We start from the raw sequence: 19,011 nt of genomic DNA, 5'->3' as shown, positions 1-19,011 counted from the left end.
TATCCTTAGCATTCTTCTCCCAATATACCCAGCATCCCTCCTCTGCACTTGTCCAAACCAACGCAATCTCGCCTCGCTGACTTTGTCTCCCAACCATCCAACTTGAGCTGACCCCCTAATGTACTCATTTCTAATCCTGTCCATCCTCGTTCGAACTGTATGAGTGAGTGTGGGTGTGTGTATGAGTGTGTGCTGGGATGGACATGCCAATGAGTTAGATCCTACCTTGGGATCAGTGCTGTTGAAATAGGCTCCAGCATCCTAGGGGTTCAGAAAAAGAAATGATGATAATATTCAGGGTTTAGGATATCTGGTATAAGGTTACATTATAGGATGAGTCTTAGTAAAAATTAAAAAATAAACTGAATGTAAGTAAGTTGGCCAACAGAGAAGCCATTTTCAAAGAAACAGAAGAATAGCAAGCAGTTTAATTACAGTGGACTATCAAGTTTATTTTGCTGATGTTGGACCTATAAATAGCTCAACGAATCCATAACATTTTCTTAATAAACTTTTAAGTGGGAGTGTCACAGAAAATCATCAGGTGCAAGGAGGGAGTCATCTCTGAAAAGAAAGTAAGTCAGGGCACACTAAGCAATATGAAGACAGCATTTAACCTTACCTGCCAACTCCACAGTCAATATCACCCAGAAAATGAACCAAGATGTAAGGAGCTGTTAGTCAGCAGCACTTTGTAACTGTATTATTATTATCTGTCAGGAAGGAACTCACTGGTATAGGAACAATTTGAAGTCACCTGTCAATTTAACATGCACATCTTGGAGAATTAAGGGGAAAGACTACATGCACATGAGGAGGACATGCAAACTCTGCACAGAACCAAACTCAAGTGTCTTGACCCAAGAGGCAGCAGTACTAACCTCTGTGTCACCCTATATCAGTATATACTGTAGTATATATCCTATATACTATAGACTGATGGTAAAGCAGTATTTAAAGGAATAAGAAAACAACTGCTCTAACCTGCGTACTGTCACAAAACATGTCATTTTGTTTTTTGTATACTGACCTTGTATACATCTTGTGCAGTGAGGCATTGCAACTTGGCAAGCATGCAAAAAAGCTCATTAGGTGCAGTTTAACACAACAAGGTAAAACAACACTTAAGTGTCATCTTAAAGATGGCTTTAATTTAAAATGATTGGTCATCATTAAAAAGGCTTTAAATTCAAAGCTTGGGGAGCTGAAAGACAAATGGCACACTCAGTCAGTTTCTATGTATTCTGCAGTGCCTCACATGTCACCAGAAATTCCCGCTGCTCTAGGCAGGGTGAGCCAGTATTGCCAGATACTATGGATTAAGCTGCTTCACTGCGTCTCAACTGTAGTTAAGATTTCAATAGACCACCAGGACAGATGCCCATCAGTAATCTGGTTATCCCCTTGTGTGACCACACCAGAGTAGGACTGACACATTAGATTGGTCCATTTGATACATTTTTTTCAGAACTGCCATCCATGCAACTACAGGTGGATGTACCATTAAGGAGTTATGGGTGCTTGCTGAGGGGCCCACAATGGCAGGGTGCCTTTAGCAATCCTCAATGAAATATCCAGGCACCAAAATGTTGAAGAGGGTCTACCACCTATCCATGAACTAATGTCCCAAAGGGACCACGTGGGTGGTGGTGTGCAAATGCTGCGTGAATTTTCTCTACCCTTAACCTTACAGCACACCTTTGAAGTGACCTTAAGACGTGGCCCTCAGCCTACCATTAACCAGCAGCTAGAGTACATCAGGGCAAGTTCTGCAGGAATGGGACAACATCATACAGATTCAGAAACTCGGAGTTGTCAAGCAGTGGCAATGGGAAAGAGGTAGACACACAAGATAGTGAAGAGCTGCAAGATGACTGGTAATGTTCAAAGTTGGTACGGATTTCTGTGATTTTGTTACTGTTGTTTATTTTTACATTAGAAATGAAGGTTGAAATTTCAGGTAGAACCGAGTTTTGTGTCTCTATCTATCTATCTATCTATCTATCTATCTATCTATCTATCTATCTATCTATCTATCTATCTATCTATCTATCTATCTATCTATCTATCTAAAATGAAATGTCCCTAAGTCCCTCACCAAATAATTGACAAATACTTCTAGGGTATTTACAGACAACCTAAAGAAAAACTTTGTTCACTAATGGATCAATCTCCTGGCCCTGATGCCCAGACAAATCCACTAAGTCAGAGCTTCTTTTACAATGAAGTTGTCAATTTGTGTTGCAGAGTTGAACAGCATTGCTTTAAAAATTAGCAGACGGGTGAACAGAAACTGGCACCATAACAGGCAGACATCTGCTTAGTTTAATTCAGGGTTGCAGGGGACTGAGCCTATCATGGTGCCATCAGGTAGAAGTGAGGAAGCAGTCCAACACAGTGCCAGTTTAGAGTAGTGCCAACCATTTGAATGCTGGATCTGTAAGGTTACACTGCATTACTGTGCCACCACCCAAGTTACTTTACTGTGACCCCCTTGTCATTCTTTTTAATTGCTCCTCTTCCCAGTAATTCTGTTCAAATACACTTCTTGTCATTTTGTTATCCTTATATTGTCTGATTCTGCATGCAGACATGTTCAGTTACTCTACTTCATGCACCTCCAAAAGAAGACAGTTTTGGCTTTCTGATCAGAGGGCATCTTTATCTCATTTCATAGAACATTAAATAAATTTAGCAATACGGAATAAATGTTTATTCTATCAGAATAAATAAGTAAAACAAACGGCAACCACCTTACCAATGGCAGCGTAAATGTCACAATATCTGTAAGCTACCTCTTCTGTAGAGTTTATTGTGAACTCTATTTGACACGGCCAATCTGTTGCTTATTTATAACTCACTGTGACCCAGTGACAATATGACGGAACACAAACTGATGTGCCACTTCTCTCAGTCCACTGCAAAACAGAACACAGAGTACCAGAAGGCTTTGGTTAACACCCTTTTGTTTGTTTTAAGCTCTCATTTTACAGAAGCATGACCAATTCTCCATATTACCAAACATAGTAATGACAACAAGTCAAGAGTACAACAACAACAACAACAACATTTATTTATATAGCACATTTTCATACAAACAGTAGCTCAAAGTGCTTTACATAATAAAGAATAGAAAAATAAAAGACACAATAAGAAAACAAAATAAATCAATATTAATTAACATCGAATAAGAGTAAGGTCCAATGGCCAGGGGGGACAGAAAAAACAAAAACTCCAGACGGCTGGAGAAAAAATAAAATCTGTAGGGATTCCAGACCATGAAACCGCCCAGTCCCCTCTGGGCATTCTACCTAACATAAATGAAACAGTCCTCTTTGGATTTAGGGTTCTCATGGAAGAATTTGATGATGATGGTCACGTAGACTTCTGCCTTTTAATCCGTCCATCATTGTTGGAGCATCATGAAGCTTTGAGTAGGTGGTGGAGGCGCAGGCCGCCACCACAAAGAAACCGGAAAAAGAAACAGAAGAGAGAGTAGGGGTCAGTACAGATTTTAGAGCCACCATGAATAGTTATTATGATGAATTAAACATACAGAGTATCAGGATTAAGTTAAATTAAGTTAAATTGAAGTTATAAAAAGGCCATGTTAAAGTAATATGTTTTCAGCAGTGTTTTAAAGTAAAATCAGAAAAATATGACTGGGTCCATCCATTTTCTTCTATCACTATTTTGTTTGTCAAAGGGTTTTGGGGAACTAAAAGTTGACCTGGAAAGATTCTGGTATGGTTTGATATGATATTATGTTATGATATTTTAATAGTTTTAATTTTATATGTTAATTAGGCACATTTAGCAAAGTTCACTCTATAATATAAAAGTGTTTTCAAGTAACCTAGAGCAGCTGATGCAGAATGCAAACGTGAGTACATTAGGCGGTCAGCAGTAAACTATATGTTTATTTACTGCTGATAAAGAAAGGAGCTGAAATTAGCAAAGCAAACACACAATGCTGGAAGTTAATGATCTGTATATAGGACAATTGTATGTTTTTGCTGACCGTGTTTACTTATAATTTAGCTTGGTTCATTTTGCCTTGTGTCCAGCTAGCAACTGGAAGCAGCCAACAATGATAAGAAATTTTGCATGATGTAAGTGATCTAATTTTGTACCTTTTACTTGTGTATAAAATGACCTCAACTAGCAGAAAAGGTGGGCAACTTGTTACAGAATGCTGTGTCTCTCTAGTTACCACGTCCTGTAATAGGAGTGCTCCCTCTTCGAAGAGAATAAATGGTATATGATTTAAATTTCCTCCTACTTATTTTCTCTTAGTGGTTTTGGGTCACCCAACAGGTGACAACAAAAACAGCATTTATTTATATAGCACATTTTCATTCAAATAATGTAGCTCAAAGTGCTTTACATGATCAAGAAAGAGAAAAAAGACAAAATAAATAAGAACGAAAATAAGGGAACACTAATTAACATAGAATAAAAGTAAGGTCCGATGGCCAGGGAGGACAGAAAAAACAAAAAACTGTCATTATTACCACACTGGGGTAAGATAGGACTCTACCCTGGATGAGACACCAGTCCATTGAATGGCTCACACCAACAGACCCTAAACTGTGGGACGAAACTGGGGTACATGAAAAAATTCTCTGAGACATTGACACAATGTGCAGACTTACAGACAGATAATTTAACTCAATTCAACCATTCGCCGCATTTGCTATCTTCCAAGGGGGCCAGAGTCAGTTCTTACAACCTTGGGGGGAAAAAGATAAAATAACTCTAGAAGGGGTGTCTGTCAGTCATTTCTCTACTACATAAAAAAATCTTGGGATGAGACGAGACCTGTTCAGAGAGACAAGACGTGACTTTCTCAGAAAGACACTCTCACGTCCCACGAGACAAGACTTTGTGCCAAGAGATTTAACCATACCCATGGCTGGAAAAGCACAAAGAAAATGACAACATAGAATGTCATAAAGAATTCAAAAACGTTGGCGCGATATACGTGCAGAACAGGTTAGAGATAATGGAAGTAGGACAATTCGAAAGTGTCAAAAAAAATGGTAGTAAAGATCGCATTAGCACAAACAGAACAGCGAAAAGAGATAGAATATATTGTTCAGATTTAAACTTTAAGTCGGAGACTTGTAGATCATCTAATTCATGTTACCAGGAGGAGACAGCTCTGTCTCTCAATTAAAAGAATAGAAAATCTTCCTCTTCATAATGGTTAGGGTTGGCAAGTGAAGTGAGCAGGGGGCAAAGCCCCCTATTATTAAGTTAACTTTGAGTCAGGCTGACAGCTCTGCTGTATCACTTCCTCTAAAAGGTTCAGCTGAGATCATGCCAATTCAGTTCATTATTACATAACTACATTCTCATTGGATTGGCTGAAGGTTTTGCAAGGACTGTTAAAAGCAAAGATGGACAGTGGCCCATTAATAGTGATAAGAATCAGGACATAAAGAAAACATGCAGTTGTTGTACTCAGGCTATTAAGAAGGTGTACTTTTTTTTAGGGAATCACATATTCAATTCACTGATTCATTGGTTGTTACACTTTCCGCACAAACATTACAGTTCTAAAACACCACAGTATGACAGCTCTTTTTCTTAGCTTTCTCAATAATGAGCAAACAAGAACTGGCCTTTGGCTTGATTTTCATACATATCATTTTATTGTGCTTTTCTCAAGCTAGGAATCCAATTCAGGAGAACGACAGTGCAAGGTCTACAACACAACTAATTACAACTGATGACATTTGCTGGCTTTAAAAAGTACAAAGAATAATGAAGGAATGTCACACTCATGAATACTAAAACTGCAAGCAGGTGTTACTACAATCTGCTCACAGAATTGGGTTTTGTCCCTTTATAGATGGCACTCATAGTTCCCTCCTTTAAACTGCAAGAACAGACCATCTTCAAACTGTGCAACTGACAACACACTGGAATCTACAGCGGGGAAAATAAGTATTGAACACATCAATGTTTTTCTCATTTAAGAACTGTATATTTTGAATGGGGCAAATTACATGAAATTTTCACCAAATGTCTATAACAATCCAAGTAATCCACACATATAAAGAAATCAAAACAAATGAGTCCATAAATTATGTGTAATAACACCCTTACTGAAATGTATTTAATACTTAGTTGAAAAGCCTTTGGTGGTAATGACAGCTTCAAGCCGCCTCATATATACATGCATTGCTCAGGTGCGATTTTGGCCCATCCTTCCACACAAACTGTCTTCAAATCTTGAAGGTTCGGGGGGCCTCTTCTATGAACTCTGATCTTCCTTTCTTTCCATAGATTTTCAATTGGATTCAAGTAAGAAGGTAGACTGGGCCATTCAATCAGCTTTATTTTCTTTCTCTAAAACCAGTTGAGAGTTTCCTTGGCTGTGTGTTTTGGATCATTGTCTTGCTGAAATGTCCACCCTCGTTTTATCTTCAGCATCCTGGTAGATGGCAGCCGAATCTTATCAAGAATATCCTAGTACATTTCTCCATTCATCCTTGCTTCAGTTATATGTAGTCTGCCAGTAATATATGCTGAAAAACAGACCCATAACATGATGATGTGCAGTGCCATTTCTCCTCCAAACATGGTGTGTGCAATGACATCCAAAGAGTTACATTTTGGTGTCATCTGACCAGACTATATCCTCTCAGTATTTCATTGGTTTTTCCAAATGTTGCGCAGCCACCTTAAAAAAAAAGCTTCGACATGCTTTTTCTTCAGCAGTGGAGTCTTGTGCAATGAGCATGCATAGAGGCCATGGGGGTTGAATGGATTATGTACAGTGTATTGTTTACTTTGAAACAAGTGTACCTGCTAATTCCAGGTCTTTCTGAAGTTCTACACGGGTGGTCCTTGGCTCTTACGCAACTCTTCTGATTATTCTTTTGACTCCTCTGTCAGAAATCTTGCGAGGAACACCTGGTTGTGGCCGGTTTATGATGAAATGATGTTCTTTCTGGATTATGGCCCCAACGGTGGTCAATGGAACATTCAGAAGTTTAGAAATGCATCTGTATCTAATGCCATTAGCATGTTTTGCAACAATAAGTTTGCAAAGGTCTTGAGAGTCTTTGCTTTTACCCATCATGAGATGCTTCTTGTGTGACACCTTGGTAATGAGAAACCTTTTTATAGGCCATAAGTTCGGACAAAACCAGGTGATATTAATTTGCACTGATAAGGGACAGGATTGCTTTCTAAATACTGACAGAGTTCAGCTCGTTTCTTGGCTTTCCAGGCCTTTTTGCACCTCTTTTTCTTCATGTGTTCAATACTTTTTCCCTGTGTCATTCCACTTTATTACATATAACTTGATCTATAGTTTTATTTGTTTTGATTTCTTTGTATGTGTGGATTACTTGAGTTGTTACCAACTTCTGGTGAAAATTTCATGTCAATAGCCCCACTAGAAATATATTTACTGAGAAAAACATTGACGTGTTTAATACTTACTTCCCCCGCTCACTCTGTCTGTCTGTCTAAAATGCAAAGTTGACTGACTGAAGGACTCATTCACTCACTCATTAACAAAAACACTAATTCCTGTTTAGGTAAAAAAGCTCAAATTTGGTAGCAACAAGATGTTATGATGTGTTCAATTGAGATTTTTTTCTCTTGAAAATAGATTTTTTCTAAACAAAAATATACATGGGAATATGTGTTAACATACATGCTGTGCATAAGGCTGACAAGAGACTTTTTGCAAATGAAGGACATTGCAGAAGCATTTGACAGCAGCACCAGTCAATTGGGTGGACTAATGACTAAAGAGGAAAAAACAGACATATTCACATTTGCCAGTTAGTTCATAACTGTGAAATGGAAAAGAGAAAGATCAGCAAAGCTATAAGATTGGCAAGTAATATGAAGCTCAAGGTGTCAGACGCTGTGGCTGTGAGAGTTGTTGCTTTGTCAGAAGCAAAAAGGTAGGGAGAGAGGAGAAGAGGTAGAAGTGCAAGACAACTTAACAGGCTAATCCACTGTAACATACATTTGAATCTACAGACTTTGAAAGGGAACCCCACCAGTGACGTGTAGTGAGGTTCATGGCTGGTGAGGTACTGACTCCTTCAGAGTCAGATTTACAAATATATGAAGCCAAAAGAGTAGCTTATTCACTATTAAGTTGGCAGCATGCACATTGACTACTGGCTATGTTTCAAATCTCATCAGCATTCTTTACACACAGATAGGTAAGGTACATATTTGGCTAAGAAAGAACATTATATTTATAGCAACAAGAGAGAGAGAATGGAGAGAGTGCATTTGCTCTGCACCCCCATGTGTTCTAAATTTGCCATTGCAATTTCACAATTCATACTCATTCAATACAAATAAAAGTATAGAGTGGGGTACAAAAAAAACGGATTTCAATTTTGACTTTACTTGAAATATTTATTTGTTTTTAAAAGCTTTTAATTCTGAGGCTTTAATCAATTCTAATACAGACTGTTCAACAAAAAGAGAACTAGAAAAACAAAAGAATATTTTATTTAAGGTCAACATTTAGTTTTTAAATATTGGATTATTTTTTTCTTAGTCTGATGCCATTTTTTAAAAAATTGAAACTGTTTATTGTCTTACCTTTATTTGTAAATGAAGTCCATGGGCCTATCCTTCTCCAACAAAATCTCTGTCAATTTCTTGCAAAAGTCCTCCTTATTTTCCATTAGTTTAAAAAAATCTTAATTTTCCATTTTGGCAGTCAGTCGGAGCAAAAAATTTAAAAAAACGGACCACTGCTGTGCTTTTGATTATCTAATATCACTAATTTATTGGCGCCCAGAGCCTCTGTGTAGAAGAACAGCAGCAACAAGCACCCATGGCGCACACATCTGCCCCCTTCAGTGTGGGACGGTACTGTCTGCCTCACCTTATGCCTTTTTCCTGCAGTTTTATGTCTGATCAGCAAGACTAAATATGTCACACACATTCATTAAAGATATTAACCAGACTGTGGAAAGTCATATTGTATAATAAACATGTCTGCAAACATTATATTGGCATCATACGGAGAGACAGCAACAGGCACATGCCAATTGCATGCATCAACTCAGTGTGTGAGGGATAGTGCAGTCCGAGGTGAGGCTCATCGCTGCCTCACCTTGGGTTTTCCCCCTGTATTTGAATAGGAAATGAGCCAATTCAGCGATTTTGACTATAAAAAATTATCAAAGTTATTGGAATCATACAGAAAAAACATTTATAGCGCAGACCAGAATACAAATTTATTTTATGCTATCATTATTAGTTTTTTTTTACCTTCATGATGACAGGTGAGGCTCTCCCTCCCCTGACCCCCACCCCACCCACCAAAGTCGTTAACATTTACATGAGTGTCTGCTTACTTTGAACAGGTATGCCCCCCACCTCAACTCTCCAAAGTTCTTTAATTATACATTCACATCTGTAGACTTTGAAAGTTGATGCCCCCACTCCCCCCCCACCGTATTTATTTACATTTACTTAATGTGTCCGCTTACTTGGAACAGGGATGTCCCACACCCCAGTCTACAAAGTTCTTTACACATTCACTTCTCTGGACTTTTAAGAGGAACCCCTAGTGGTTTAACAAGCCTCCAAGACATGTAGTCCCAACATTTATTTTCTTCCACTTCAAGTATTATAGACAACAATTAAAAAAGTAAAAAGGCACCTAAACATGCAGCCTGTAAATGTCATTGCTCTTTGTTTGATTATAATATGCAGTATACTCAAATTCCACAATTATTCCTACTGATAACCCATCTCAGTTTAAAAGAATACAGTTTCCTGTAAAAGTGTGTTTTGCAATGAATCTCCAGTGACCTAATTATAACAAATATTAGGTATGTTTTGCATAACACCTTCATATAAGGTGACTTACAACTTTTGAAACACAACTGGCTAAATTTCATTTGTGTTTACATGTGAAGTGCAGGCAGGTGAAGTGACCTGCTAATGCTCATGCAGTTTCAGTAGCAGGATTTGAACCTACAACCTCAGGGTTTCAAGTCCGAAGTCTAAAAGCTCAACCACTACAACACAACACACTGCCTGCCAATAATGTTATCCTTTCATAAAAACCCTACAGATATTGTATTTAGAAAAGGCCTTAGTTACATAGTACTTTTGATATATCAGCAGGGTTGTGAAATCAGTGCACAAAATCTTCTACTCCAATTCTAAATCTGAATCCTCAGCTTCTGGGACCACCATGTCTAACTCCAACTCTGACTCTACTATTTGTAATTAGACCAGTAGTTTTCCAATTTTTTCTAGGTCCTAGAAAATGTTTGATTTATGTTCGCACCCTCTACAAAAGTAATATCACATTTGAAGATGAAGGTGAAGTCAAATTTCTCATTTTTGAACCACATACAGTACTGTGGGTGAACAAATTGAACTAAAAAATATAAGCTTTTAACTTGGTGCCTGAGATTTAGTCATACATTGAGCAATTTACCTTTATAATCTCAGCAGTCTTGTACATGTGTCACCAGTGGAGCTTAGATGCTCGATTGACAATCCCGGGTTAAGAGTTTACTATTGTGGCTTGTGAGTCCTTGTCTTGCACTCCAAAACACGAAGCTGAGGCTCAGTACTTTAGCAAAACCAGCTTTATTCAGCTTGAAAACAGAAAGACCACGGTTATTTATTGTAGCAGGATATACCACTTTCCGTGGGATTTGCCACTCTCCTATACACAGGCACAGAACTCAGGCAGTGTCATGGCCAGGTTAATAGCCAAGTAATACTCTTCCCTGCATTTATAATGTTCCTTGCATCACCCGTTGATGACAGGCACTTATAGCGCAAATGCGATCGGCCCGGATTTGCTTTTGCTGCCAGCCGCTACAGCGTTGGGAGCCTGCAGTTGCAACTTATAGGCTGTCTTCCACAGATGTGGTGTTCACACTTTTGGACGCTCTTTAGCGTGTCATCCCGTTGGGAGGAGTCCCAAAAGAGTTTAGAAACCTTACATCTCCCCCCTCAGCTTTGTCCACACTGGTGTGGGAAAAGCGAACGTCCAAGCTGGTTTCAGCTAGGCGGGAGAGAACATCAGCATTGGTGTATGCAGCACCGGGACGATGGCGAACATCAAAAGCAAAAGCTTGCAAGCTAATGGACCACCGAGTGAGTCAGGCGTTCGTATCCATCTGTTTGTATAGCCATTGCAATGGGGTAAGGTCAGTCACCAGGGTAAACTGTCATCCTCAGAGATAGTAATGGAAGGTCTCCACCGCCCACTTAATTGCCAAGCACTCTTTTTCAGTAGTCAAATAATTACGGGTAGCAGCTTTCTGCTGAGAGACGTGATGGGACATTGTGAAAACACTGCTCCTAAACCGAAACTACTAGCATCCGTTTGCAGAATAAATTACTTCAAAAAGTCAGGATTACACAGAGCTGGGAATGATGATAAAGCAGCTTTTAGGTCGCAGGTCACGGGTGTCGGTTCAGAAAACACTATGATTCTATCTGCCCTTTGTCAAGTCAGGGAGGGGGGGCGGCCCGATGTGCAAAATTGAGAATGAACCGCCTGTAATACCCCACAAGCCTGAGGAAGGCACAAACCTGTCTCTGTGTTTCAGGACAGGGATATGCAAACACCTCACCCACTTCGTCCATTTGAGGCTTGAGCAAACCCTTCCCCATGAAATATCCAGATAATGGGTGGCTTGCACTTCTTAGGGTTGACCGTCAACCCCCAAAGCCGTAAACTGTCAAGCACTTCCTGTAGGTGAACGAGATGAGATTCCCAGTCATTACTGAAAATGACTGCATCATCAAGATAGGCACCTGTGTACGCAGAATGGCGATACAGGATCTGATCTATCATTCTCCGAAAGGTCAGTGGTGCACCTTGGAGAACAAAAGGGACTGCCATAAATTCAAAAAACCCATCTGGAGTGGCGAACGCGGTCTTCTCACAACTAGACTCCTCCAAAGTGACTTGCCAATAACCCTTGTGAGGTTAAGGGTGAAGATATATGAAGCGTGCCTGAGCTTTTCCAACAGCAGGCCACACACGGCATTGGTATGCATCAAATTTGGAAATCCGATTCAAACGTCTTAAATCAACTGAATAGTTGGACTTTGAGAAAAATACCATTGGACTTTGCCATTCACTTTTGCTTGGCCGAAAAATGCCTAATTGGAGCATCTGTTGGCCTTCCTTGTGTATCACTTTTCTTGTTGACTCTGGTAGGCGATATGCGGCCACATGTATAGTAACACCAGGAGGAGTGACAATCTTGTGTTCTGCAATTGTCATCCGGCCAGGTGTTGCCGAAAAGACGTCCGAGTTCCCCTCGATCAGCGATAGCAATTCTGCTTTCTGGGTGTCAGTTAAATCATCCTGAAAAGCGACCTCAGTCTTGGGTACTGCTGCGGCCATGACCAGAACTTCATGACGGTCATGCCACTCTTTTAAAAGATTAACATGCAAAATTTGTACAGGTTTCTACTGCCTGGGATATTCTGACTTTATAATTCGCTGGGGACATATGCCCTTCTATCACTGCCAGCCCTTTCCATTTGGCCTGAAATTTATGTGAATCGGACAGCTCAACACCAGCACGCAATCCCCCTTCTTAAACTCACAGAATTTACTCGTCCTGTCATAATTACGTTTCTGTGCCTTCTGCTTGTGCTGCTAATGTTCCACCGCAATACAAGTAGAGGACAATCTGGCAATCTGCTCTTGTAACAAAACAACTTGTTCGACAAACCTCCCTCCAGGCGTTGTCTCATGAGTCCCCTGTCCATTCTTTCCGAAAAATGTCCAACACCCCTTGTGGTTGCTGGCAAAATAATTGTTTGAAAGGCCTCATCCCAATTCATGCTTGGGGGCTGCCCGGACAGCAAACAGGAGGAAAGGCACTACAGTATTCCAGGAAATTGGATCTGTATGGTCTACCCACCGAATCATCTACTTTATGTTTTACTAGCAAAATACCCACACTACGCAGCAGCGAAATACTGCCTTAAAATTTTTATTAAGAAGAAAATTAAACCTTTTTAAACTGAGGGAAAATATACAAATAATTATTTGTTAAGGATCTCTTTGTATACCACATTGTCAGTTCGGCTCTCCGGTTGTAATATGACCAAACTGTGCGCTGAGCTTACTCTTAAGCATGCAATGTACAATTGGCCATGTGAACAGTAATCTTGTTTCAAATCTCACAGCTTGGATTGCTGCTGTCATAATCGGTTTGAGTTTCATGGTTTGTTTTAATTACGATAGTATTTGCATGACTTGTGTTGAAGTGACATTCGGCATCTGTCAAGCATTGTAAGCATACAACCGGTTTCATCGATAACTGCACATCCAGCTTTTGAGAGTTTAAACATTCATAAACATCAAAGTGTCCACTACTGAAATCGTCACCTGTGAATCTAAGATGTTTAAGAGGCATTGGTGGTTGTCGAAAGGTGAAAAATATTTGGCCATTTCGGTACACTTGAAAGCGACAACCAAATAATTCAGCGGCAGCCATCAACTCACATGGAGAACCATAGGTGAAGGGCTTAAGCATTTCACTCTTCTAGTACTCCTGCGTAGTATAATTATCTCCTGTACCGTCATCAGTCCACACCTTGAACCTTTCCCAGTCATTCAATACATAAGACACAATGTTCCTCCGGATATCAAGAGTGAGCCTGATATTGCTGTGCAATATGTAACACAGAGAATGAAAAAGGCAGGTGCCATCTCCGGGCATGGAAACCACTCGGTAAGTGACAGTTCTTTGATCGATGGTGATCACCTCGATAGACATGGTAATGGGGTACGGTTGGAATAATAAAGGAAATGGGTACCTGAACAATGTTAAGTAAGTCTAAAATACGTACACGATAACTATAATCATAATAAACGAACAATAAAACAGCGGATTAAATAAAAAGGCTGTAGTTATCAGCAGGTAGACATGAATCCTGTGGCGAAGCAAGGAAGGGAATGTAGAGACCGGAGCGACGGACGGCCTTATATAGGCAGGCAGCCGACAACGTGGGAGGCGTTGGGATGGGGGACCCAACGCCGCCTCACATGGTGACCGAGCTGCTGGCTATGCACGTATACATGTACGTAAGTAGGATTCTGTTAAGAGTTCGGAACCCGTGTACCAAAGTTCTTGAAGATGGGCCCATAAGTAACAAACACTGTTGAAAAGTTCAATATGGCGGCCGACAGTGGCATCATATCACTGGAATAAGTACGTACATCGGTTTTGGTTAGTGCAGGGAAGCCGCCTACGAAATTTTGTGAAGATGGGGCCATAAATAAGAAAGTTCAACATGGCAAACGTTGTCGACCATTATGACCATTACGCATAGAATTTCTAAATAAAACATGTTTAACTTTTGTAAGTAAGCTGTAAGGAATGAGCCTACCAAATTTCAGCCTTCTACCTACACGGGAAGTTGGAGAATTAGTGACACTGGAAAGTTAAATATGGCGACCGAAAGTGGCGTCATACCACCAAAATAAGTACGTTCATCGGTTTCGGTTAGCGCAGGGAAGCCGCCTACCAAATTTCGTGAAGATGGGGTCAGCCTTCTACCTACATGGGAAGTTGGAGAATTAGTGATATCGGAAAGTTCAATATGGTGGCTGACAGTGGCATCATACCACTGAAATAAGTATGTACATCAGTTTTGGTTAGAGCAGGAAAACTGCCTACCAAATTTCGTGAAGATGGGGCCATAAATAAGAAAGTTCAACAATGCAAACGTTGTCGACCGTTATGACCGTTACTCGTAGAATTTTGAAATGAAACCTGCTTAACTTTTGTAAGTAAGCTGTAAGGAATGAGCCTACCAAATTTCAGCCTTCTACCTACATGGGAAGTTGGAAAGTTGGAGAATTAGTGACGCTGGAAAGTTAAATATGGGGACTGACAGTGGCGTCGAACCACCAAAATAAGTAAGTTCATCGGTTTCGGTTAGCGCAGGGAAGCCGCCTACCAAATTTCGTGAAGATGGGGTCAGCCTTCTACCTACATGGAAAGTTGGAGAATTAGTGACATTGGAAAGTTCAATATGGCGGCCGACAGTGGCGTCATATCACCGAAATAAGTACGTACATCAGTTTCGGTTAGCGCAGGGAAGCCGTCTACCAAATTTTGTGAAGATGGAGCCATAAATAAGAAAGTTCAACATGGCGGACGTTGTCGACCGTTATGCCCGTTATGTGTAGAATTTCAAAATGAAACCTGCTTAGGGAGATGATGACGTGACTCCCCCACCCGCCTTAACTGTCAATCCCCCACAAACACAGTCTCTTGCATAAGCACACCCCCTCACCTGCAATTTTAACTTAGTTACAAAGTGATCAAAACTCTCGTTTATATTGTGCATCCTCTCATTAAACTTGTATCCCGCATTAGCCGTGAGGCATGCCAAAATTCAGCCTTGTACCTACACAGGAAGTTGGAGAATTAGTAATGAGTGAGTCAGTGAGTGAGTGAGTGAGTGAGTCAGTCAGTCAGTCAGTGAGGGCTTTGCCTTTTATTAGTGTAGACTAGCAAAATACCCGCGCTTCGCAGCGGAGAAGTAGTGTGTTAAAGAAGCAATGAAAAAGAAAAGGAAACATTTTGAAAATAACGTAACATGATTGTCAATGTAATTGTTTTGTCACTGTTGTGAGTGATGAGTGTTGTTGTCATATATATATATATATATATATATATATATATATATATATATATATATATATATATATATATATATATATATATATATATATATATATATATTTACACACACACACAAACATATATATATATACATATCTATACATTGTGGTCCCCGGCCGGGGCTGGAGCCCGTCCGGGACGCCCAGGAGGATGTGAGGAGGGCTTGTGCCTCCTCCAGACCGTGAGGGGGCGTCCGTCCTGGTTCTGTTGGGGGCCACGGGTCGAGGGCATGGAAGCCCTACCCTGTAGGGGCCGTGGTCACCGCCAGGCGGAGCCCCAATGCCGGTTTATCCTGTACGGTCCTCGGCTGGGGCTGGAGCCTGGCCGGGGCGCTTTGGAGGACCGGAGGAGGGCGAGTGCCTCCTCCAGACCGAGTGGGCGTCCGTCCTGGTTATGCAGGGGGCCTCGGGTACAGGGCTTGGAAGCCCAGCCCTGTAGGGACCCGTGGCCACCGCCAGGCGGCGCCCAGTGCCTGTTTATTCGGGAGCCCGCACTTCCGCCACACCAGGAAGTGCCGGGGAAGACGACAGGGGCGCCGGACGGCTTCGGGTGCGCGGCCGGCATTTCCGCCACACGGGGTGTGTCCGCGGAGATTGCCGGGAGCAGCTGGAGCCCATCCGGTTCCTATAAAGGGCCGCCAGTCGTTGACAAGAGTCGGGTGGAAGAGTGGCAACGCCTGGAGGAGGAAGGAGGCGGTGGGAAGAAAAGAAAGAAAGAAAGAGAGAGAGAGAAAAGGAAAAGAAGAAAAGAGAAGGCATTGGATTGGCCTGGACTAAGGAGTTGGGGTTGGTGAGCGAATTGTGAAAAGATAATGGAAAATAAACCTGTGTTTGTGGGTGACATCAACGTGTCTGCCTGTCTGTGTCCGGGGCGAGGTTCACAACATATACACATATATACATACATATATATCTACATATATACACACACATATATATACACACATATACATACATACACACACACATATATAAACATATATATACATATACATACATATCTACATATATACACACACAGCTATTTCAGTATCAGTGCAATATGCTGTTTGTTAAAACGGTTGACTCCCGCTCTTACGTGCAATAAAAATCAAATCATTCAGTTGTCTTTGCTCATATGTCATTTTAGAGCTGGACGCCTGGCATCTTTTTTTGGCCACAAGTTCGTTTCTGTTTGGTGTGAGGTTCTGTGTTGTGGAGATTCTCAGGATGGATTGCAGGTGCTCATCAGTGAGGCGACTCCTGTGTGCTGTTTTGTTAGTCTTTATCACTGAGAAGAGCTTCTCACACAGATATGTGCTACCAAACATGCACAAGGTTCGAGCCGCATGTAGACGGACTTTTTTTGTTCTTCAAAGTCACCAAAGCGCCGTGCAAACTCAGTGCGCAATAACTCTAGTAAGCGGTAAGTGTTCGGCAAGGCAGCTGAAGCGCTGCATTATGGGATCTGTAGTTTATTGTGTTACCAGCGCTTCATATACCCGGGCTTTAATAACAATAATACAGTATATAAAATGATCTCGGGCGGATATAATTACACGCCGGGCGGATGTGGCCGGCCCTTGAGTTTGACACATATGGACTAAATAGAACTTGAAAAGATATATTTTTTCAAATGTGATCGCGCAATTCAGATAGATTTGACGCGCACTACAGCCTGCATGCCTCAATGAGTCATCCTCTGCCTCGCTCTTACTTTTTTACCGTTCATCTAATGAATACACTGAGTATGGCTTTACCAAAACAATCATTGATGGCGAATAAAGTATCCATTATTCGAGTATGTAGAGCGGGATATATATATATACATATATATATACCCGCGTTCGCAGCGAGAAGTAGTGTGTTAAAAAAGCTAGAAAAAGAAAAGGGAACATTTTAAAAATAACGTAACATGACTGTCAATATACAGTATTTGTTTTGTGAGTGTTATTGAGTGTTGCTGTCATCAAGGATTTGATTATCATTATTTCTTTCAATCAGGTTTGTATTTGTAGGATGTGTTGTGTTCAAGTTACATTCCCTGTTTATTAATCGTTGTAAAGATGACAGGTTTCATTCATCGATTCGTTTCTTACTGCATCAATAAACAGCTCGTCTTCTTCTTTATCTGAGACCTGACACACTGCATGCACGGGTTTTTTTTACACTGTCTTCCTTTAGCGGGACATTGACTTTTTCCACCGTGTGCTTTGTTTCCACAGTAGCTGCATTTATGAATATGCTTATCAGACGCTTCATATTTTTGCTGCCTTTTCAATTGTGTAATTCGGTTTTGTTCAGCTCTTTGGAACTGTTGCTTTTATCTGTGCACTCGTCCAGTTCACGTGAGCCACTCGGTGTACATGCATCGAAGGTTCCCAGCTGTGCTGGTGCCATCTCGTGCTATGTCCATAGCTTTATTTAATGTTACCTTAGTCCTGGCACTTAAAACTTTCTCTCGCAGTTTCGCTGAGTTTGTGTCAAACACCACCCTGACCATCTCATCTTCCTTTCCATAAGCACAGTCCTTCACCCGTGAATATTTACCCGTGGCAGTTTGCTATTGGATTGCCGCTGATGGACGGCCTTATATGGGCAGGAACTAAATTACAAACGCCAGCGGCAGCCTGTCTATGAACTTAATTTAAACTTTAGGTTTACATCGTGCTTTGTTTCCGAAGTAGCAGAACTCATGAATATGGTTGTATATGTCACTCGGTCGCTTCTTATTGTTTCGCTGCCTTCTCAATTATATAATGCATGTTTTCTTGAGCGCTTTTTTGAGGTCTTCCTGGTTTTCTATGTACTGCGTGATTACGTGGGAGGCGTGATGATGTCACACGAAACTCCGCCCCCACGGCGTTGAAGCTCATCTCCATTACAGTAAATGGAGAAAAACTGCTTCCAGTTATGACCATTACGCGTAGAATTTGATATAAAACCTGCCCAACTTTTGTAAGGAAGCTGTAAGGAATGAACCTGCCAAATTTCAGCCTTCCACCCACACGGGAAGTTGGAGAATTAGTGATGAGTCAGTGAGTGAGTCAGTGAGTGAGTGAGTGAGGGCTTTGCCTTTTATTAGTATAGATTAAATTGTTCAGTCAGGCCATTCATCTGTGAATGATAAACCATGGAGTGTAACTGCTTAATTCCGAAACATTTGCATAGCTGTTTCATGACGCGAGACCTAAAGGGTGTGCCCTAATCAGTGAGAATCTTGTGAGGCATACCAATATATATGAATATATTCACACTTAATATAATGTTCCTTGCATCACCCATTGATGACAGGAACATATAGCACGAACGCGTTCGGCTCGGATTTGGTTTTGCTACAAGCC

The sequence above is a fragment of the Polypterus senegalus genome, chromosome 1, assembly GCF_016835505.1.
Source record: "Polypterus senegalus isolate Bchr_013 chromosome 1, ASM1683550v1, whole genome shotgun sequence".
Classification (NCBI taxonomy): domain Eukaryota; kingdom Metazoa; phylum Chordata; class Cladistia; order Polypteriformes; family Polypteridae; genus Polypterus; species Polypterus senegalus.
This window is presented reverse-complemented; position numbering follows the sequence as displayed.